At 35.6% G+C, this 25,042-nt stretch overlaps 1 long non-coding RNA gene across 1 annotated transcript in view; it reads right to left on the bottom strand.

The window, feature by feature from the left end:
• The window catches only part of LOC114026794, an 84,198-nt gene extending 61,253 nt beyond the window's left edge, over positions 1-22,945 (bottom strand). The window contains exon 1 of the long non-coding RNA XR_003567169.1: positions 22,873-22,945. This is a non-coding gene — a long non-coding RNA (uncharacterized LOC114026794). The remainder of the gene's footprint in view (positions 1-22,872) is intronic.
• Between the last annotated feature and the right edge of the window lie 2,097 nt (positions 22,946-25,042).

Genomic DNA, 25,042 nt, shown 5'->3' with positions numbered 1-25,042 from the left:
CCAATGAGGTAGAAATGAATTTTGGAATGAGCCCCATAAGTTTGGCATATTAGATTTTGCAGTGCCCATGATAAACCTCCAGTTTCCTCATTTTACTTTTATCTATAACTTGACTCTAACTGGCTGCTTGGCTAGTGATTTCAGCATTTTGTTGTTGTTCAGTCATTTCTGATTCTTTATGACCTCATGGACCATAGCATGCCAGGCCCTTTTATCCTCCACTATCTCCCAAAGTCTATCCAAATTCATGTTCATTGTTTCCTTGACACTATCTATCCATCTGACCCTCTGCCTTCCCCTTTTCCTTTTGTCTTCTAGCTTTCTCAACATCAGGGTCTTTCCCAATGAAGGTTGTCTTATGTGGCCAAAGTATTTAAACTTCAACTTCAGTATCTGACCTTCCAGCAAATGGTTTGAATTAATTCTTCAGATATTGCCTGATTTGATCTACTTGAGGTCCAAGAGACCCTCAAGAGTCTTCTCCAGTGTCACAATTCGAAAGTGTCAATTCTGCAGCACTCAGCTTTTCTTAGAGTCCAGCTCTCACAACCGTACGTTGCTACTGGAAAAACCATAGCTTTGACTAAACAGATCTTTGTTGGCAGGGTGATTTCTCGGCTTTTTAGTATGCTACCCAGGTTTGTCATAGCTTTCCTTCCAAGGAGCAAACATCTTTTACATGTCACCTTCTTCAGTGATCTTTGAGGAAAAACATAACCATTTCAGCATAATCATTAATATACTTTAGATTTTTAATCCATCCTGTTGTCTTTCTTCAATTTTATTTTAAGGAAGCATTTACTAAGTTATATTCAGTAACAATTCCCTAGCAAAGCTCTTGTTCATTGGGTAAGCAGAAAGAACCAAACTAAGAGTCAACAAATTCCTTTGCTTTCTCTTCCTTTTCTGAGATTTTAATCCCTTCTACTCTGGGTATCATACGTAGCATATTGTAGCATTCTTGGGTCTTTATTTTGCCCCTCAGCAAAAATTGTATCAGCTGTTTTATCGTTAGCTTTTTCCCCCAGTCTGAGGTTTATCAGGACTCTAGCGTTCCTAAAATTATTCTTATAAAACCATATACCTCTTTTATATCTATACTTATTTACCAGCTATTATTTCAATGGTCTGCACATTTAAAAAAAATCACAGTTAATCAATGATTTGCCTATGTAGCCATAAAAGTAATTTTAGACACTTCCCCCACTGTTTTTTTTCCTCCTTAGAAACACTTATTCTTGTGTTATCAGCCTTTCATTCCTGAGAGCATCTCATTCTTCTTATGCCAACTTCCCCTGCAGAGTTTAGACTATGTTTTCCTATCTAAATTGATAAATATATGATTACTTCAGCAATTCTAAATGCTTTGTCACTAAGAATCCACATACTATGTGGTTTTTTTTTCTTTCTTTGTTTTGACCTGCTTTTCTTCCTTCCTTCTTTCTCTCTCCTTCTTCCCTCCCTCTCCCCCTTCACCTTATTTTCCTTCCCCTTCTCCTCCTTCTCCTTCTCCTCCTCCTTCTCTCTCTCCTTCTCCTCCTTCTCCTTCTCCTCCTCTTTCTCCTTCTCCTTCTCCTCCTTCTCCTTCTCCTCCTCCTCCTCCTCCTCTTTCTCCTTCTCCTGATTCTCTTTTTTTCAGGAACAACTTGATGCATTGCTGATTCATACTCAGGATGCAATTTTCTATTGACTCCAGGATATTATTTCTTTTTATAATTCTAGTTATCAAGTCATTATGTATCTTGATTTTATAGTTCATTTTTTATTGCTCATTAATGGCTCCCATATTGCATTATTCGTTTTAATAAGGAATCCCATATTCTAAGTAAATCTGTTTTGACTTCAGATTAAGAAGCTTTCTTCTAATTAAAATTTTAAATACATTTTTCACCCTCCTTAAGAGGATCAACTAGAAACTGGGCTGAGGGGCAGCAATGAGGGGGGTCCAAGACAAGCCAGGATATTATTAAACAAAATAAGTACATGAACTTAAGATTTGACTCTATACATCTCTAATATAACCCAATCATTGACAATATTTTGAAATCTAAAAAGTTAATCAGTCTTGCTGAATTCTATACAGCTATGTGATCTCACAAAAAGAGTGACCCATGCATGATCTGTGAATTACAGAAAACTCTACAGTCAAAGTTGCCTATTTTTTATAATAAGTTTACAAATTAGCCAAACATAATTATCCATTGAGAATTTTAAAATGTCTCTTTGTAACACCTCTCATCTGTGAACCTTAAAGGATTTTGCAAAATTTAATTAGCATTGCTTCATTACCTATGAGGTACAAGGTAAATATTAATTTACACATAGTTCAGATGAATAAACTAGAATATAATATCTACTGATTATAATGAAGTACATTTTGGAAATGGACTCAACTTCTAATACAATCATAGTTTATATGATCCCAAGTCCATTCCAGTTCTGGTGTATACCCTAAAGGAAGATAGTGTTTAACACATTATCTGAAACATACTAAACTTTTTGATTGACTGATTGATGGATCAAAGAGGGAAACTACTGTTCTCTAATTATGGAGGTTCTATATCTTTTGCCTACTCAAGAGCAGAAGGGGAAAATCAATGACCTAAAATTCAACCAAAAACTTCTAAACTTAATTGAATGTCAATTCTTTTCAATGTATGCTGGGCAACCAAATAGTAATGCATATTGATGTTTTTGTAACTAAAACACAACCAAAAAATGAAATTATATTCTATGTCTCTGCAATTTGGAGATACAGGCAGCAAGATGGTATAGTAGATAAAGTGTTGGATTTGGATTTAGGAAGATCTGAATTCAAATTCAGCTTGAGACAACCTTAGGCAAGTTACTTAACTCACTCAGACCCATTTTCATCATTTGTAAAATGAGGATAACATCATCCGTATGACTTACATAATTATCACCTACATTGTACAATATACAATATTATACACACCTATATGTGGTGAGGATGGAATGAAATAACATATATAAAGCACATTTTAAACCTTAAAGAATTGTGTAAATGCTGGTTGTTGTATCAATAAAAAAAAGATGATATTCACTATTATATAAACTTTCTGGTTTGAAAGTGAGTTTCAAACATAGGGACATGGGGGCAGCTAGGTGGCGCAGTGGATAGAGCACCAGCCCTGGATTCAGGAAGACCTGAGTTCAAATCCGGCCTCAGGCACATAACACTTACTAGCTGTGTGACCCTGGGCAAGTCACTTAACCCCATTGCCTAGTAAAAATAAAAACCAAAACCAAAACCAAAACAAAATTAAGCAAAACATAGGGACATGTCAAATAGTCATTTGGCCTTCTAGATAGACCAGCAAAGGAAAGAGCTGGTGTATTTCATTTTCTGAACCAATGAACTCTGGAGCAAAAGTGGTTATTTTAGGTTTTAGGTTAACTTTGGATTCCACTTACAGTTTTGTGCTAATGTATATTGATAGAGATCATAAAAAAATAGTTGTCAGATACTATGTTATATAATAGTTATTTAGTTTTCATCTACTTCCATTTCTTCCTCATTGTAAATTGCTGGGATCTTGAAGCTGGAAGGGACCTCATGAATCATTCAATCCAAATCTTTCATTTTACAGAGAAAGAAACTGAAGCCCATAAAGAACTAACATGCCCATGGGCCAGCTAGGTGGCGCAGTGAATAGAGCACTAGCCCTGCGCTCAGGAGGACTTGAGTACAAATCTGGCCTCGGACACAAAACACTCACTAGCTGTGTGACCCTGGGCAAGTCACTTAACCCTATCTATCAGCTAGCCAAAAAGAAAAAAAAAAGGAACTAACATGCCCAAGGTCTCACAACAGGTAAGCAATGTCTGCAACTAGAACTCAGGTCTTTTGCCTGATATTCTTTCCCTCATGCCATGCTTTATAGGAAGCCACTTTTAATTAATCCATTATTACTTATATTAGTGGTTAAAAACACTAATGATTCATGATTAATGACTAAAGATTCATTCTGAGATCAAGGCAGGAACAAAACCACTGCTTCACTTTGGCAAACCTGACCTTCCTGAAGTCTATAATCTAATAGTATGTCAGACTCTCTAGAAGTGACCTCTGACTCTTACTACTTATGTGACGTCAGACAGGTTACTTAAACTACCAGAACTCGGTTTCCTCATTTGTTAAATGAGGAGAATAAACCAACTGACTTCTGACGGCCTTACCAGCTTTAGAGTTGTAATCCTCTGAACTCTTGAAATGAGTGATTGAAGCCATTCATTGGAATGTGAGGAAAATGCTGAATGCCAATTGGGAAATTTCAAGGAATTATAAGAACAGACATGTTTTATTCCCAAAACCTAATGAAAACAAAAAAACAACAACAACTTCTGCCTTGGAAAATTAACAGGTCACCACTGAAGTTTCATCTGTAGGTATTAAATCTATATGCCAGTTTGGATTAAATAGTAAATTTTTCTTCTATGACCTTCTGCTGTTTTTTAAACTCTCTCTCTCTCTCTCTCTCTCTCTCTCTCTCTCTCTCTCTCTCTCTCTCTGTGTTTCTGTTTCTCTGTTTCTTTTTCTGCTTCTCTGTGTCTGTCTCTGTTATTCTCTCTTTCTTTGCCTTCCTTTGTCTGCATCTATTTTTCTCCTGTCTTTCTTTGTTTTCTCCTCTGTGCTATTTCTGTTTCTCTCTTTCTCTGTCTCTCACTCTCCCTCTGCCTTTGTCTCTCTCCTGTTTTTTTCTCTTTCCTTCCTTACTCTATGTCTGTCTCAGTCTGCTTCTACCCTCCTGTTCTCATACTTTCTCTGCACCTCTCTTCTCTCTCTTTTTCTATCTTATTCTTTACTCTCTATCTTAGTCTCTCTGTCACTCTGACTCTCTTTTGATAGATGTAGACATATGTGTACATATGTTTGTATCTCTATTTCTCTCTGCTCTTTGTTTTTTTCTTTGTCCTCTATGTCTCTGTCTCTGTTTCTCCCACCTTCTCCCCTCTCCTTTCCCTCTCTTCCCTCTCCACCTCTTCCCTACTCTCCTCTAACTCATAACATCTCTTTGTTTATTGATTGACTTCTCATATTTATATAGCTTGTCTCCCGACTACAGTGAATGGTTGGTAAAGACAAGAATCATGAATTACACCTCTTTGAATTCCTCACAATGACTAATAGGGTACCTAGTTTATTGAAACCATTCAAAGAATACTGCTGAAAACAAAAAGTAATACTTTATGTTTGTTTAGTATTTTTATACTTTTGATTACATTTTTACATAAATATGATATTCTATTGACCTTCACAATAACATTGAGGTAGGAAAATCATATATATTTATCCCCATTTTGCTGATGGGAAAACAGATGCAGAGGTTAAGCAATTTGTCCAAACATGTTGAGTTGGGATTGGGCCCAGCACTGGAAACCAAATCTCTTAACAGTTAACCTTATGCTCTTTGCATTACTTAGGTAAAAGATAAATGAGTTTGAATCCCAAGAATTCATTAGAATACAAATATACCTCTTTCATACAAGACTAATTGCTTTTAGGAGGAGACTTTTAAAATAGAGATACACAGTAATTTCTCTACCTTCTTCAACCAATTTATTATATGTGATGTTAGGTCATATAAGTTCTTGTGAGTATCAACCTTACCTTGCAATTATTTTGTATCCCATCTTGCCTGTCCTGATTTTGGGCACATAGTAAATAGGTCTATGCTAATTATTCATTGAAGAACAGTTTGAAAAAGAATCCATACCACCATTCCTTTTGTTTCCTATGCTTTCATGGAACGTTGCTTTAAAAAATACAAATGAAAGGAGAATCATGATTCTCTCTGTCAGCAGTTTGGGGCAGAGGGAGCAAAGAAAACTGCTCCCCATTAAAATCTTATCTCTCATTTTCAACCTCCACTAATTAAAAGGAGCTCCCTTGGCAAGACCTCTGCAAATCACATGGATACAACAAATATTGCCACTGCTTCCAATATATATTTACAACACTGAACTTTAGCCCAACAAATTGTAAGCCATTTTTATAAGGCACAACAAAGGTTATATCTGGGACCGATTAATGATGAGATTTTTTTTTAAGTCAAGATGCCAGGTCCTGAGTTTATGGGTTATGCTTTTCACTTAACTCCCTGTATTTCTAAGGGTGGTGTCAATTAACTTCATTGCACTAATACACTGCTTAGCTAAAAATGAGGGTAAGGGGAGTAGGCAGCTGGGAAAAGAATGTTGAGAACTAAACAGTAGTAAAAGTCTACCTACTTGGTCCAAAACATGCTAGTGAGTTTTTGCTGGTGATAAAGATCTCTCTAAGTTCTTTCCTTAAAACACTTGTTTGAAGTCCTGTGGCTTCAAAGGCACTGTGAAAGAAGATATTGGGACAAGAGTGGTTGTCCAGAAGCTGATAAAACATTTCATGAAGTATGAAGGATTAATAGGAATAAAAGAGCTAATTAGTACAAAGAAGAGATATGAGAAGATGCTTCATTCTGCTCATTTGCAAAGGTGAGATGATTGTATTTTTGTCTATCAATCAGCAAGTATAGATAGGTGGATGGATAGATAGATAATGAGCACCTACCTTGCAAGGTTGTTGTGAAGACCAAGTGAGATAATATTTGTAATTTAGCATAGTCCCTGCCACATTGTAGATACTTAATAAATACATGCTTATTCACTTCTTTTTCCTACCCTCCTCACACTCACCTCACATAAGTAACTACTCTGTGCTAGGCCTGTGTAGTATTGAGATTTTGTTTATTTATTTTTTCATTTTTTTAAGTGCAAGTTGTGAAGTCCTGTCCAGTGCAGTGCCAAGCACATAAGCACATAGCAACCATTTATTAAGTATTTTGCAAAAGAAGGAAGGATACAGAGCTGGTGGGGGGAGGAGTCTTTTCCCGTAGACTTATTTTAAACTGAGGAAGTCCATTATGTATATAATTAAGTAAAATTACAGGCACACTAATACAATGTAATTTCAAGGAGAGGGTGCTAATAACTAGAGGGAGCATGAAAGGCCTTGTGGCCTAAGTCATGAGATGGCACCTGAGTAGTGTTTTGAAGAAAACAAGGGGTTCTATATAATGGAGGTAAGGAAGAAATGCATTTGAAAAATGGAAGTCCACATGTACAATAGAAGGTCTGGATCTCATTCCCTGTAAAAAAGAAATCAAAGGGATGGTTGTATCGAAAAGAGAAGGATTTTAATTAGTGGGTGGTCTTTGATATTCTTTTTCCTATTTCAGGCTAAATTCATATATATATATATATATATGTATATACACACACACACACACACATATATATATATATACACATATACACACATACATATATATGTAATATAAATTTAAGGAAGAAATATTTTGAAAATACTAATACTGTACCAGTTGCAAAATATCTGTTGAGTCCAATGAATCAAAATTCTAATTTTTTGTATATGTTGAAATTCACTTTGTATTATAGGTAATTTACTTGAAATTACTTTTTATTATTTTGTCTTACATTATGTGCATGTACATAAGTATGCCCATGTACATAAGTAAGTCAACATGGGTTGTCTAAATGTGGTTAACAGGAAACATTGACAGTAATGATCAGAGGTCTGGTCTGCCCAATCCCCCTTGTTCATCTAAATTGAGGAGAGACAGTAAAGTAGGTAGGAGGAGGAGAGGTAGGAGGAAGAGGTTTGAGGCACAGGAAATCCCCAGAATGCTAGCAGGCTGGAGACTCTTTCCTCAAGGCTCTGAGGGGTATTAGAGTAGAATTATATCGTTCTGCTTCCCTACATTCTGCTGGTTTAAGGGTATAATTGCATTTACTTGATTTTGCTTAAGAGCAGAGAAGGTTACCCACAAGCTTACATCACAAGCCTTCTGATCAAATATATATTTTATACGAAAGGCAATCCCAAATATCCAATAGCAAGTAAACTCAAGTATTCATGAAAAAAGCAATCAGAAACTGGAGAAGTTATTCGCATTAGAATTTACTGAAAAGTATTCAAGAGTGAATGGTCTCTTTAGATAGGACTAAAATGAAATCTTATCTTTATCATCCCAAGGGGAAATTCCCTGAAATCTCTAAGGAGGCAAGCTAGAAATGACAGAAGTGTTGTAGAGTTGACTTCCTCTACATACCTACTGCTTCCAAAGTCTGTCATTTTTTTCTCCATATGTTAGGAATCAGAATTCCAAGAGAGTGTGGAACCACTCATTTCATGTGGGAAAAGGGTCTCTCTCCAAAGCTCACACTCCAACTGTGCCCTCAAGAAGAAACACAGTCCTGTCTCATCATTCTCCCCACCAGATCAGGTTCATGCTGAAACAGCATCATACAAAATGCCCTAGACTTACAAACTTGAGATTCCATATATTTGCTTTTAATTACTTATGTAGATATGAAATCTTCCCAGTAGAATATGTGGTTCTTATAGTCAGCATTTATTTCATTTTTTTTCCATTTTATACCCAGTGCTTATAGTAAAACTTTTCCTTACATTCATTCAATTAGCATTTATTTAATGCTTACTATATGCTATGCATTGTACTAGATGGTAAGGACAAATAAATAGGATGCATTCATGTAGAATAAGAAATATTATACATGTAACACTCATTAGCTATGTGACCCTGGGCAAGTTGCTTAACCCTGATTGCCTCACCCCCCCCCAAAAAAAAGAAAAAAGAAATATTATGAAGTCTTCACAAGAGTAATTTAAGATTAGGAAGCACAAGTATTATCATCTTCATTTTAAAGATTTAGAACCTGAGTCTGATAGTTTAAGTGATTTTCCCATATAAGCTCACTCTCAGTAAGTGCTGCAGTCTTAGATTCAGTCCTAGTTCTCTTGATTCCAAGTCCATGTCTCGTCACATTCTTAACTTACTTCAACATTCAGCTCAAATGCCACCTCCTATGGGAAGCCCTTTTTGATTTCCTTGTGCACATTTTGTATCCTCCAATAGAATGCAAACTTGTTAAAGGCAGGGAATGCTTGTCATCTTTGCTTTTGTATCTTGGTGTCTTATACATACATGCTTATTGAAATTGATTAAAACCATATAGAGCCCTTGAATACCCAGTACTTTGAAACTGAAAGATCCAGGAGGAATAATTCTGTCAGATAGAACTCAGAGCAAGAACCCAGGAGTATCAGGGAGTCTCAGTGTACAATTGACAATAATAATAGCAATAATACTGGCCTGAACCATCACTAGGCCTTCCATCTCTAGGGTGGATAGGATGCACATCAGTAAGATCTCCAATTATGTGGTAGGTCACAACATTTGAGAGAGAGGTTGATGGTAAGAAAAACTACCCAGGTCATAAGGCAGCTGACCCTAGCTTGCAGGTGACAAGGCTCTTGACCTTTGTAAGGTCACCTCCTTCATAGGTCTTGATTTTTTTTTTTTTGTGTTGCAAAGGGCAACAGGAAATAATCCACATGAAATGAAAAGCTATTAAAGTTTGGCGTTCTCGTTTGGGACTTCACTTTACTTTTATATAAGAGCCAGAGGAAGCTAATGCAGCCCCAGATCATTCCACTGTTATGGCTTCACTGAACTCAAGACTTGAGATTCCAGCCCAGAGAGAAGTGGAATATGATAGAAGCAGAAAGCAAGGAGAAGGCCAAAAAAGAAATGGGTGTTGACTTATTTTCATCTTCCTCAGTTAGTGGGAAGATAGTAGTTAGGGCACTTTCATTAAACCCTTTGTCTGTACTGATGTTGCCAAAATATGTTTGGCTTTAGAGAGACAAAATATATTCCTTAATGCAATAACCAAATTATATAGGGAAAAAAAATGTTAGGGAACCTCTTCAAATGAGGAATTGCTGAACTTTTATCTCTGCCTCCAGCTGTGAAATTGATTGATGGTCTTAAAGCCCCCAAGGAGTCTCTGCTGGTAGCCATAGTTACTATTACAAAAGCAGAGAAAACAAAATTTAAAAAGAAATCCTGCATATCTATACTAGGTGGAGCTGGGGATTATTTGGAGAAAATATTTATTTTATTTCTTTTCTTTTTAAGTAAAGGAGGAAGAGGGAAAATATGTGAGCAAATATTGGAGAGAATTGGGTGACAAAGATGGTGGCATATTAGGACCTAGTAGCTCATATCCCCTAAAATACCCCAAATATGTGACACTACTTTTGGACTTCTTGGGAGCTCACCATCCTGCTTTCCTTTCCCAGGAAACTCAGCATTGGGCAATCTCATTATGTTGCAAAATTGAATCTGTATAATACTCAAATCTTATAAGTATCCTGGGCCCCTCTAATTGAACCCTATGACTAGAGGACAAGGTCATGGGCTCCAGGGTATCTATTTACAGAGGAGGTCAGCAGGTTTTTCCCCTCATTTCCTACCAGCTACACTGCTTTTGGACTTCCCTGGAACTCTCCAATATTCACACACACACACCAGACACCTCTTCATCCCCTCTTCCCTCTCCTACTTTTCAGCTTCTTTTTGTGTGTTATCTTTCCCCATTAGATTATAAGCTCCTTAAGGGCAGAGACTATCTTTGTTTTTATTTCTATTTGTATACTTAGCACTGTGCCTGACACATAATAAGTACTTCATACATGTTTATTGGCTGACTGACTTATAGTGAAGTGCTAAAACTGAACTAGGAGAAATAATAAAGAAAAACAAAGAGAATAAATTATAAACTCTCCATCTACTCCTGGACTGCATAAAACAATGACCACACTCTTATGGAAGTGCTGAGGAGAGACCAGCTGGGGTATGTAAAAGATAAAGTACAAAACTATCCAGACCCACTGTATGAGAGGGGGCCAGTATAGTGGACAGTGTAGGCAAATCAGGGGATCCCATTGTTAGCCCCTGTAGTGGGTAGGGCTAGACATGAGTACAGTACAGGGCTGCTCAGGGGTCTCATAGATGACAAGAAGTAAGATCAGTGAAGTGTCCAAAATAGGGTAACTCAGGGACCATATCTATGACAGAACACAAGGACTGACCAGTGCAAGCGGCCAATGCTCAAAGCCGCCCCTGATATCTTGGACCCAAACCACAGCAGATGAGAAGGTCAGACAGTTATTGTACAAGGTGGGGCCTAGTAATAGCCTTTGTACTCAGAAATAAGCAGGGCTTCCCCCCAACATCCAGGGGAATGGAGACGGAATAGCCTAGAAACTGAGATGGTAGATATGGGGAAACAGAAGAAAATCCTGGATAAAATGAAGGAATGCCACAGAGTGGGACAAGCCCAAGAGATAAATCCAAAAGAAGAGAATAAATTCACAAGAAGCCAAGTGGAGCTTCAGAGAAAGAATACCCTGACCACTAGCACTATAAGAGTATTTGGGGGAAAAAATGAAATGAGCTATACAATAAAATAGCTTAGAAAGAAAAAAGGCAAGGAGAATTGATAGAACGTATGGTAGTAAACTTTACTTAAGAACAGAACTCCTTGAAAACTAGAATATATCCAATGGAAAATAACCATAAAAAAGAATATTAAATTTTAAAATATTGAGAAAATAGATGAAAATGTAAGATATATTATCAAAAACAACAGAACTAGAAAACAAGTCAAGGAAAGATAATCTAAAAATCATTACATGATCTGAAAACAATGACAAAAAAAATACAGATTAATCCACCCACCATCTTCTGAAAGAACTGATAATCTGAAATCTGCTAATCTGCTAATTTTAAAATCCATGGGAATAGCAGCCCAAATCCAGAGTTTCCAGGTCAAAGAAAAAAAAAAACCTGCTTGAACCTAAAAAGGAAGAGTTAAAGTACCAAGGGACCATGTCAGGATTGCATGATATTTGACAGCTGCCACTTAACCAGAGAGGAGAGCTTGGAAAATGACATTATAAAAGGTAAAAGATAGAGACTTCTGCTAATGCTGATAATGAAGATGATAATGGCTAATATTTATATAGCATTCACTATGAGCCAGTCATTGCTCTAAGCACTTTAACAATTATTTTCTTATTTGTTCCTCACAACAACCCTGGGAGATAAGCATTAACCAAGAATAATCAGCTTAGCAAAATTAAGTATGATACTATAGAGAGAGGAAAAAATGGACCTTTATTAAAATAGAGAGAGGATTTTCAAGCTTAATGAAAAAAGTTAGACATGAGTAGAGATCTTGAAAAGGAAGTAGAGAAGGCAAGAGAGTCATAGAAAGACAAATATATATAATCAATTTTAAGAGAAAAATCTTTGAATAAATTATTTACATGCTATTGGGGGAAGGAGAAACAAGTGTTTTTCCAGAGCCCCAATGTCTTCAAGTGTCATAAAAAAAGTTAAGTAAGGGGACAGGTAGGTGGTGCAGTGGATAGAGCACTGGCCCTGAAGGCAGGAGGACCTGAGTTCAAATCTGGCCTCAGACCCAACACTTGACATGTACTAGCTGTATGACCTTGGGCAAGTCACTTAACCCTGATTGCCTCACTAAAAATAAATAAATAAGTAAAAGTAAAAGTAAAAAGTTAAGACAGACAGAGGTTTTGATGATTATTTTCTACTGTCTTGATAGTCTCAGGAAAAGAAAGAAAGGAGAGGGATAAGAGACTATACTGTGAAGAAAAGGATGAAAAGGGGGAGGGAACTCACAGTTCCACCTAATAGGGGTACATGAGATGAATAGGTATGGAGATATAGTGACAGGGATAGGTAAACCGGCATCTGATGAACCTCATTTTCATCTGAATCATGCAAAGGAAGGTTGAACAGACATACATACACACAAAACATAGTCTTCAAATACATTAAACTCAACAGTACAATAGGTAGAGACAAGAAGAGTATATATTACGACAAAGTTGGATTTATACCAGGAATACAGGGTTGATTCTGTCTACCTATCTATGTATCTTTCTATCTATCCATTTATCTATTATGTTCATATATATATATATATATATATACACACACACATATATGTATATACACACACATATATACATATACATACACACACACACATATATATGTGTGTGTATATATATATAGTATATATTTATATATGATGTTTCCTGCCTAATCTACATCCTTTGGAAAGAAGAAGAAAAGTGAAACAGAGCTACCCACCTGACCATTTAACCATGGCCTTCCAACTCAAGGTGCACTTATCTCCAACCTCCTCTGGGAAGAGGAGTGGCACCTTCTGTTCAGTGATGAACATTCTCACACCTAATCAGGTCCTGCACACCCAAGTGCTCCCTGTAAATCATCATCCAACCCCCATTAACCATCCTGCATTACACTGCACCACAAAGCTGTCCTTTCAGTGGATAGAGTGCAGGGCCTGGAGTCAAGAAGACTCATCTTCCTGAGTTCAGTCTGGCCTCACACAGGGGAGCGGCATGTCACTGTAGTAATGTCTAGAAAAAAAAAAAGATGACTAGTTTTGGCCTTTCCTCAAAATAAAGATTTCTGGAGGAACTCACTCATTGGTGAAAAGGACTATAGGAATAAAAGGATTGCAGAAAAAAAGAAATAGAGAAACATAATATCCTTCCTGTCCTTTACAATTTTCTTGGTTATCCTAGTCAGTGAAAAACTCAGTATCTTTCTAAAAATATGTTTATGGTCCATGTTAGGGATTTCTAGGTGCATGGTCACCATGAAAATAACTCTTGATTGAGAAAAGCAGAAAAAAATAAGGAGTGAAAGGAGAGAAGGCCCAGATAAACAAATATTTATTTTTGCCTGTCTTAAGATCTATGAACCAAGGTAAACTGTATTTGGTCAAACAGGAGATGGGAAGACTCAACATCATAGTGTCAGTGAATTTACATGCAGAGAAATGGGTTTATTTAATTCAGATGATCACTATAAGTACTACTGTGGGCAAGAAACCCTCAGAAGAAATAGGATAGTTTGCATAGTCAATAAAAGGATGAGAAAAACAGATGAGGTTTAATCTCTAAAGTGACAAAATTATATCTGTTCAAATCCATGGCAAACCATTCAACATCACTGATGCTAAAGAGGCTAAAGTTAATCAGTTCTATGAAGACCTACAACATCTTCTAGAAATAACACCAAAAAAGAGGACACATTCATTATAACTGATTAGAATGCTTAAATAGGAAATCAAAAGATAATTGGAGTGATGGACAAGTTTAGCCCTGGAGTACAAAATGAAGCAAGTAAAGATTAATAGAGTTTTGTCAAGATAATTCGCTGGTCATAGCAAACACTCTTTTCGAATAACTCAAAAGGAAACTCTAGACATGGGCATCACCAGATGGTCAATATAAAAATCAGATTGATTATATGCTTTGCAACCAAAGGTGAAAAAGCTCTATACAGTCAGTTAAAACAAGACCTGGAGGTGACTGTGGCTCAGATCATAAACTTAATATTGCAAAATTCTTACTTAAATTGAAAAAAGCAGGAAAGACCATCAGACATATGGATATGACTTAAATAAGACCCCTTATGAATATGAAGTAGAACTGGTGAAAAGGTTTAAGGGAGTAGAGCTGGTAAAGTAAGTATCTGAAAAACTATAGACAGAGGTTCACGATATCATATGGGAGGCAGCAACAAAAAACATTCCAAATAAAAAGAACAAGAAAGCAAAATGACTGTCTGATGAGGCTTTACAAATAGCTGAGGAAAGAAGGAAAATGAAAGAGAAAAGAGAAAGGGAAAGATATACCTAAATGAAAGTAGAATTCCACAGAATAGCGAGGTAAGATAATAAGGTTTTCTTAAATGTGCAATGCACAGAAATTGAAGAAAACAATAGAAAAAGTCAAGATAGCTTTTCAAGAAAATTAGAGATATCAAGAGAAGGTTTCATGCAAAAATGGCATGATAAAAAACAAAAATGGTAAGGACTTAACAAAAGTAGAAGAAATTAAGATGAAGTGGCAAGAATATACTTAAGAACAATACAAGAAAGATCTTAACAGTGCCTATAACCATGATGGTAGGGCTACTGCTCTAAAGTCAGACATCCTGGAGAATGAAATCAAGTGAGCTTTAAGAAACATTGCTAACAATAAGGCTAGTGTAGGTTATGGAGCTCCAACTGAAATATCTAAAAACCCTGAAAGGTGATATTATTAAAGTGTTGTACCCAACATGCCATCACATTTGAAAAACTCAGTGGTGGCCGCTGGATTGGAAAAGATCAGTTTATGTCTCAATCCTAAAGAAGGGCAATGCCAAAGAATGCTCAAATGCTACTTTCACATACCAGCAAGGTTATGCTTAAGATTCTACAAGCTAGCCTTCAGAAATATGTGAACTAAGAATTCCCAAAAGAGTAGGCTGGTTTTTCAAGAAACAAGGGAACTAGAGACCAAATTGCCAACATTCACTGGATTATGGAGAAAGCAAGGGAGTTCCCGAAAAAATATCTATGTCTACTTCATTTATTATAACAGAGGTGAGGAAACTGTGTCCTTGAGGCCACATATGGCCCTTCAAGGTTCTCAAGCGTGGCCTTTTGATTGAATCCAACCTTTGCAGAACAATAATCCTCTTATTAAGGGGATTCCCCACCTCTGGACTAAACTAAAACCTTTGAATGTGTGAATCACAACAAACTGTGGAAAGTCCTCAAAGAGATGACAGTACCAGCTAATCTAACTTATCTCCTAAGGAACATGCACACAGATCAAGAAGGACTGAGCGTGAAAGAACTGATTAGTTTAAGATTGGAAAAGGAGTATGACAAGGACGTATACTGTCACCTTGTTCATTAAAGTTATATGCAGAGCCCATCATGTGAAACGCCAGACTAGATGATTCAAGAGTCAGAATTGAGGTTGCCAGAAGAAATATTAACAATCTCAGGTATGCAGATGGTACCACTCTGATGGCAGAAAATGAAGAAAAAATTAGAAAGTATGAAAGAGGAGAGTGTAAAAGCAGGTTTGAGGCTTAACATAAAAAAAACCCCACAAAACTATGATCTTGGCAACTGGTTCCATCACTTCCTGGCAAATAGAAAGAGAAGAAATGGAAGCAGTGGCCGATTTTATATTCTTGGGCTCAAAGATCATTGTAGATGGTGACTGTAGCCATGAAATTAGAAGAGCTATGGCAAATCCGGACAGCATACTAGACAAAAGAGACATCACCTTGCTGACAAAGATCACTTTATTCAAAGCTATGATTTTTTTCTAGGAGCAATGTATGACTAATAGAGAATTGAATTTATAAGGAAAACTGAATACTGTAGAACTGATGCTTTGAATTGTGGTTCTGGAAAAGACTTCTTAGAGTCTCTTGGATAGCAAGGAGACCAAGTCAGTCAATACTTAGAGAAATTAATTCAGACTGTTCACTGAAAGGTCAAATACTGAAGTTGAAGCTTAAATATTTGGCAACATAATGAGAAGATGGGACTCGCTGGAAAAGACCCTGATGTTGGGAAAGATCAAAGGCAAAAGGAAAAGGGTACAAAAGAGGATGAGATGGCTAGATAGTGTCAAGGAAACAATGACCATGAACTTGTACACACTTTGGGAGATAGTGAAGGATAGAAGGCTGTAACATGTCATAGTCATGTAGAGTTGGAAATGACTGAATGACCAAACAGTAACACATCTTAAACTAATCATTCTATAGTTGTCTATAGATTAAAATGAACACATACTGACAGGAACATTCATACACACCTGTTCAAACATGCATACATACACACACGAAAAGAATACAAAATGCTAGGCAAAATGTTCTATCTCCGATAACAACTAATTGAATTCTGGAACTTTTTGCTTAGCAACACCTTTGGCAAATCACTTAACCTCTCTGGGCCTCAGTTTCCTTATCTATAAATGCATAGTTTGAACTATGTAACTTCTAAAGTCCCTTCTAGTTCTAAAATACTCATCACTTTACTTATTATGCATCACCTCTAAGGTACAACAAAGTTTTATAAAATTGTTAAGTAAAGATTTGGACACTGGAAGCCCTTAGGGACTACGTGAGATAAAAATGTTTGAGAATCACTAGTTAAAATATAGTTGATAAACACAATATGTCACATTATGAACTTAAAGAATTAAAAATTCAAAATAAGCATTCACTTTCATTTTATTTATTTATTTACTTTTTGCTCTGACATGAACCTGTTCTGAAATTTAATTGGCTCCACCTTGGGTACTTTGTAAAATATGATTTTGAAACACCTAAGCTTGGCAAGCTACTCTTATCTGACAGCTTTTCATGCCTCCAGCAATGACACTTTATTTTCAGACCTCTCACAGTACTTGGTTTCATACCTTTCCCAAAGCACTTATCATGTAATAGTGTCTGTTACAGCTACTTTCATTTGGGTCTTATTACCCTTCCGGCCTATAAGTTCCATGAGATAAAAGACCTAAACCTTTTACTTCCCTCTTCCTACTCCCTCCCCAACTACCTAGCACAGGACTTTGAAAAGAAGATCAAGAAGTCTCTATTAATTGAATGAATGAATGAATGAATGAATGAATGCTGCAAAATTATAGTTTGACGTGGATGTGACTTAGTCGCTTCCTCATTGTGCTTTGAATGTACATCCAACTAAAGAAAAATAGTTTTATTGGTAGGATGAATTAAATCACCATTTTTATCAACTGCATACAATTCCTTGTGAAGAATTATGTTTTGCTATGTTGTGTCTTTTTGTGCATAGGAAGACTTATTCAAATCTCTCTCCACTTCTCTCTATCCTCCACTCACCTATCAAATTGATCTTCTTAAATCTCAGGTCTAATCATATTATCCCTATATACAATAAACTCCAGGGCTCCCTATTACTTTTAAAATCACATTTAAAATTCTATTTGATTTTTTAAAAACTTCATAATTGGGCTGCTTCTCACCTTTCCATTTTTCTTATACCTTACTTCTCTCCACATACCCTTCAAACCAGTGACTTGCTTCCTTGCTTTTTCTTGCACACAACACTTAATCTTCCTACTCCAAGCATTTTCACTGATGTTCCCAATACCTGAAACTCTCTCCTTCCTTATCTCCATCTCTTGGCTTCCCTAGTTATCTTCAAGTCTCAGGCAAAGTCTTGCTTTAAGCAAGAAGAGTTTCCTAGACTTACTTAATTCTAGTCCCTTTCCCCTGTGACTGTCCCCAATTTCTTCGATATATCTTGTTTACACATACCTGTTTGCATGTTGTCCTTAAGAATAGGGACTATTTTTTGGCTCTCTTTGTTTTCCCCAGTGCTCAGTGCAAGCCTAGCACATAGTAGGCCTTAATAAATGCTTACCAACTCACAAAATGACCCTATCAATCTATTTGTGCTTTAGCAAATCAGGTATGCAGAGTACAGCTGTAAATACTCCCTACCAAAGGCTCAAGGGTTACCTTAAGGTGTTGCTAAATCTCCATATCTATTGCCAATGATTATAAACCAATTAGCTTTAACAAGTGAATATTTGCTAAAAAGATACAGCAAGAACCAAAGTACAAAAATACCCCCTATGACTACAACACATTCTCTCTTCTAAACCACATCAACCTCTGAAAAGAGGTATCTCAGACTTTAAAAAGATTGCTACACATAGTTTGCCCAAAATTCACTTCTAAATGTTACATAGAAACTGCACAAGCTTCTCCTTTGCAGTAGGAAACCAAGGCATCTTGGCTACCAGGTTGATCCCCTGCTGGGCTAGGGTAAGAAGGCAAGTTGGTCTTTGGGCTAACAAATCTGGTATGGATTCGCATTCTGGACCATCAATCCTTCCACTTTTTGAAGTCTCTCAAGGTCCTATACCAAACGAAAAAAGACACAAACAGGATGCATCCCCAACTGGGACATACCCTTACCTAAGAGCCCATGTGTTCATGGATCAGACCAGTGGGAGGGGAAGGGCACCCCTTGAGTAGCCCTCCAGAAAGTGGAAAGTGATTTTTATACTTCACAGCAAGTTTCCCCATTAGGATCTTTTGTTTTGTTTTGTTTTGTTTTAATGAATTCTCAGTTCAGACTTAGTAGCCAAACAAAATTATTTTTTTGTCACCACACAGTAAGAAATCAGGAAACAGTCAGAGAACACCTGCATATGCTCTGATTTGATAAGTTGAGTCTCTTGATTCCTGTTATCATGGATTTTGGGAACCAGGGCTTCCTCAAGAATCCACATGTATCCCCTGTGCAAAATCCCAAGATTGAGCCTTCAATGGTTAGCCCCCTTTTACTTGTCTGCCTTTTTCTCCCCATTTTTATTGTTTCTAGACTCTTTACTAATTATAATCAGATGTTACTTGAAATCATTTTAAATAATTATTTACGATTATACCATTTTGTCATTTATTCAGGAGTCTCATGCTAAGAGATGTTCAGTAAATCCAACAGATAATGGCATTATATTATATATTGTGAACCACCTCATGGGAGAACAATCTTTCCTTTGCCATTCTTCGGTTTTCTGATATTTCATATTTTTCCCGTCAAAGGCACCATACTTTGTGGTTTTAAACTCTTGAAAAGAAAATGTGTTTGTTTATAAGTTCTAATAGTAAAATGTATTCATTTGTGTATCAAAGAACTTTTATAAATACTTTTGCTCTACATATTTTAGAACAATTTCCCTATATAAAGCATTAAGTATAACAATAAAACTGGTGCTAAATTGTACTATAGCAATTCTATATTATGATACTGACTTCCTATACATTTATTCAGGAGAAGAGTCTGACTACCTTCTTAAAGCAAGACAAATGATTTTTCAAGCTCAGGTTATGGAATAGAATACTGAGTTTGGGATTTGAAAGACGAGCAATAGAATTGTTTAAGAACCCACAACTCATTGCTGGTATTTTAGGCTGTCTGTGTCCACTATCTCCTAATGAGAGTAACAAAAGATTCTTCTATACTTTACAGTATAATTTCTTTAAAGCAATAATATCTCTGACACAATTTGATCACAAGACCTAAGTCATAAAAATGAAGAGAACTAGCTCAGGGATAGAAGAATTGAATTCTATCTGGTTTAAAATCAGCATTAGCAATATTAACCATTCATATACTTTTGTTGATTTCTAAAATGACTTTTTATTGATATCTTTTGTTACTTTCATAACATCATAGTTTCCCCCAGCCCCCAGTATTCTTCTTCTACTTCCTCTCAAAGGGCCATTGAAGGTAATAAATATATATATATATATATATATTTTTTTTAAAAAGCCAATCCAAAAAAAAAAGGAAAATTAGCGTAACTGATCAACACATAAAATGTCTGAAAAGATGTACAATGTACACTTGTAGATTTCCCACTCCTATAAAGCCATGATAATTCTTTATAATTTTGATTCACTTTTGATTTGGGTATGTGTGTGTGTGTGTGTGTGTGTGTTTGCTTTTCCCATTTCCATTGTTGTAATGATTATATATATATAAATATATATATATGTGTATATATATATATATATAGATATTGTTTTCTGGCTTTGCTTGCAACACTCTGCATCATATAATGAAAATCTTTCCATCTTTGTCTGTATATGTCATTTCCTATGACACAGTAATATCTCTTTACGTTCATGTACCACAATTTGTTTAGCCATTCTACAGTCTACAGACATCTATTTCTTTTCCAATTTTTGTTATTACAGAAAGTATTACTAGACATGTTTTGATTTATATGGGGATTTTCTTTTTATCAATGGCCTCCTTGGGAAGTAAACTTAGTATTGAGCTCTCTGGGTCAGAGGGTAATAAAAACATTTTAAACACTAGATTTCCATAATCCTTCAATAATTCACAGCTTTATCAATAATGCACTACTGTATCTGTCTTCCTTCATCCCTTCCAACACCGTCCAACTGAGACCTGAGAAAGACCTTAAGCTTTAAAAGGCCAAGGTCTCTCACTGCATCCAGGGCCATCTCTAGTCGTCCTGATCTTTATCCTGTCACTGGACCCAGATGGCTCCAGAGGAGAAAGTGAGGCTGGTGATTTTGCACTGCCCTCCAATTCACTTGCAAGTCATGGCATCACCTTCTTGATGTCATGGTCCTCTTAGAGAATGAAGGACAAACAATAACAACAACCCCACATCTTGAGATATTGTTATTTTTGGCAGTTTGCAAGGCAAAACCTCAGAGTGACTTAGATTTGTATTTTTCTTGTTATTAATGATTTAGAGCTGTCTTTCATATGGTTGTTACTAGTTTTCAATTCTTTTCAGAATCCTCTGTTCTTATTCTTTGACTACTTATTTTTTGGTAATTAATGATTATCATTATATGTCTTGTATAACAAACTTATCAGAGAAAACTGATACAAAGATTTTTCTCATTCAATTGCTTCCCTTCTTATCCTGGGTATGTTAGTTTTGTTTATACAGAAGCTCTTCAGTTAGCCATTTCCTAGCATAATTCCAAATTGCTTTCAGGGATGCTTTGCATAGCTTTTTAAAAAAGAAAACTCTTCTATCAAAATTTGTTCTAGTGTCATATGATCATACATGATCACATGATTCAAACCATTCTGAAACAGACTCATTGATTTAACTACTTGCCTCATTTAACTTCTATGGTCAAGTCATAATTTCTCTGTATTTCAGTTTTCTCATCTGTAAAATGAGGGTTCTTGGACTAGGCCCCAAAATCTAAATTAGTATTAAAGATGTCCCTGGTCCCTTAAGAGAAAAATTTAACTGAACCTATATTCCAGGTAAAACTTTTAATTGAGAAACATTAGAGCATGTAGAATTTGTGCATATTTAATTGGGTAATGGTAGATTCTGACCTAGAATTATACTTTTTCATTATATAAAGTAGGCAATAAAAAGCTTTGAGGATATGAGTATAGTGTAATGACTTATTTCACCCTGAGAAGCAAGCATTTAAAGCATTTAGACATTGTGGTAAATTCTCTCTCTCTCTCTCTCTCTCTCTCTCTCTCTCTCTCTCTCTCTCTTTTTCTTTAATGATTGGAAATAGAAAACTTGAACATTAAATAGAAACTTAAAGTGTAATTCTAGGGAAAGTCCTCAAGTTTGCATTGAAGACATAGTTATTAGGTTATTAGTAAGTCAACAATATTGCAGTTATTTTAAAAAGTGAATATGCAAAGGTGACATTGCATTCAATACATATATGTATGCATTATTCATTTTCATAGTAATTCCAGAGATCATCTTCATAACTAGGTCTAGTAGCAATATGTCCTAACTGCTGGACATATTAAGGCTATAAAACTGAAACTGATACAACAGTAGTTCTAAATTGCAAAGAGGAAAATCATTATACTTAAGTATAACTAGTTATCATTTCTCATTATACAAATGTTCTTTGAAGATTTACATATAGGGTCATAATACCCAATATCTATTGACCTCTAGGTCACAAATTGAAATCAACCGGATCTACAAGTTAATTTAAATGAAAATGTACCACTCAGGTAAAGGAAGAAAGAATCTCATCACCAAGTTGATTATTGCAAATTGGCAACTATGCATATTAGGAGTCCTTACACTAGCATTTCCTACACTACATCAGCATATTACAACTGTGATTAAAACACATTTTAAAAGACTTTAATGTGAACTCTTCAACTTTTTACAAAAAACAAGGATATATTCAAACATTCATACTGGTACTTCTTAATTTCAGGGAATGTAGAGAGAAAATATTTAACAAATGCATTTTTTTTCTTTTCTTTGCACACTAGTGAAATTGTAACAGACCTAGTGGTCATAAGGTCTGACTAACTAAAAGAAATTAAAGGTCAGGAAAGAAAAAAAAGGAAGGGAAAAAAGAAATCTAAGCAAGGCCAGATTATTGCTCTTTTTAGCAATGAAATATCACATAAATAGGATTGCCACCTTAATTATATTATATTTTAAATTCAAGTAGTGAATTTTCAAAAGCATTTAAGAGAATACTGAAACAATTTAACATCCCATAAGCTTACCATTCAGATTTCACCCTCTCTCATACGGTTAGAGGGAAAGAAACTGCAGCAAATTATCTGTTATCCCCCTTCCATTGGAACGACTGTATGTAACACATACAAGTACTTGTTTATTTTTGTCTAAAAAAAACATCCAAAAATCAGATTATGGAACTTCCTGGGGCTAATTCTGGGCAAATTCTTGAAACTCTAAGAGTCAGGGAATTCTGTTCTGGACCTTTGCCAGTGCATTTTCCGGTAGGAATTCAAGTCCATTGTCTCCCATCTTTATATCCTATTCTTACTGGTCACCATTATCAATTGAATTGGTGCCAGCTGAGATATTCAGAGCCTCATGAATACCATTATGACCTCAGAGAAATTTTTCAAAATGTTCCAGGAGTAACTAGTGAACTTTCTTTGACCTTCTACTTCTAAGTTTCATTAAAGATGGGAAAGCTGAGAGGCAACATGGAAAAAAGCATTGAACTGAGATAGACAATAAACTTGAATTCCACTACCAGCTCTGCCACTAATTAAGCGTGTGACCTTCACTTCTTTGGGGTTCAATTACCTTGTCTTCAAAGTGAGACAACTGGCCTACATATTCTATCATATCTCTTCCAGCTCCAGAAAATCTATAAATCGATTAAAAAAGAAACCATCTTGAATTAGTGATTGAACAAAATATCCTACAAACTTTGAGAAGATTTTAGTATTTGAAATTCATTATTAAATGAAACTTTCTTTTTTAAATTTTAAATTTCCCCTCCCCCCCAACTAAGAATTACTTTGGATGAACCCTAATTTCAGCAATATGCCTCTCTTCCCCAAGTCAGGGAAAGGATTTCAAACTGGTAAGCAATTCTGAGAAATGTTCTTGACAATATTTTTTCCTTTTTTTTTTCCTTCTCCCAATGTAAATATGTTGTAAATATCCAGCATTCTCTTGCTTAAATTGGTTTGTATTTATTTATCTTTGTATACGTTGTAGTCTTGCAGTAGAATGTAAACTGTTTGAGGACAATGATTGACTGTTCTCTTTTTTGGCCTTTGATTTCCTAGAATCTATCAGGATGTCAATACACAACAAATGTTTATAAATTGAATTAAATTGATCATTCTTTTGTCAATCTTATTTTCCTTTCATAGTAAAATAGTTTTATTATCCTGAAGAGATGGGAAAAATTAGGTGATTCTGAGCCAGATTATCATAAAATCAGAGCATAATAATAATAACAACATTATTATTCTGTATTGTTGTATAATAATAAAATAATAAAATCTAACATTCATAGAATACTTTAAGATTTGCAAATACTATCTCATTTTATCTTCACAGCAGCCTGGGAGTTAGGTGCTATTAATATCCTCTTTTTTTTCCTTCTCTTTTCCCTTTTTTTTAAAATTAATTTATTTTGAATTATCAGCAATCACTTCCATAAGCTTTTGAGTTTTAAATTTTTCTCTCTCTCCCTCCCCAAGATGGTGGGCAATCTGATATAGGCTATACCTATACATTCTTATTAAACATATTTTCACATTAGTGATGTTGTAAGTAATAATTAGCACCAAGAGGAGGAACAACCAGAAAGAGGAAACAAAATGCAACAGAAGAAAAAAAATAGCAAATAGCATGCTTCAATCTGCATTCAAACTCCATGGAGAAAGAACTTGAACAAGCCATTGATGAACTCCCTAGGAAAAATCTCTAGGGCCAGATGGATTTACAATTGAATTCTATGAAACATTTAAAGAACAATTAATTCCAATACTATATAGACTATTTGGGAAAATTCTTTTTATGATACAAATGTGGTGCTGATACCTAAACCAGGAAGAGTTAAAACAGAGAAAGAAAATTATAGACCAATTTCCCTAATGAATATAGATGCAAAAATTTTAATCAAAATATTAGCAAATAGATTACACCAACTTATCACAAGAGTACTAAACTATGACCAGGTAGGTTTTATACCAAGAATGCAGGACTGGTTCAATATTAGGAAAACTATCAGCATGATTGACCATATTAACACCAAAACTAACAGCAACCACATGATCATCTCCATAGATGCAGAAAAAGCTTTTGACAAAGTGCAACACCCATTCCTATTAAACACACTAGAAAGCATAGGAATAAATGGAGTCTTCCTTAAAATAATAAATAGCATCTACTTAAAACCTTCAG

Source organism: Vombatus ursinus, unplaced genomic scaffold (assembly GCF_900497805.2).
Source record: "Vombatus ursinus unplaced genomic scaffold, bare-nosed wombat genome assembly UNPS02014846.1, whole genome shotgun sequence".
NCBI lineage: Eukaryota > Metazoa > Chordata > Mammalia > Diprotodontia > Vombatidae > Vombatus > Vombatus ursinus.
This window is presented reverse-complemented; position numbering and strand designations above follow the sequence as displayed.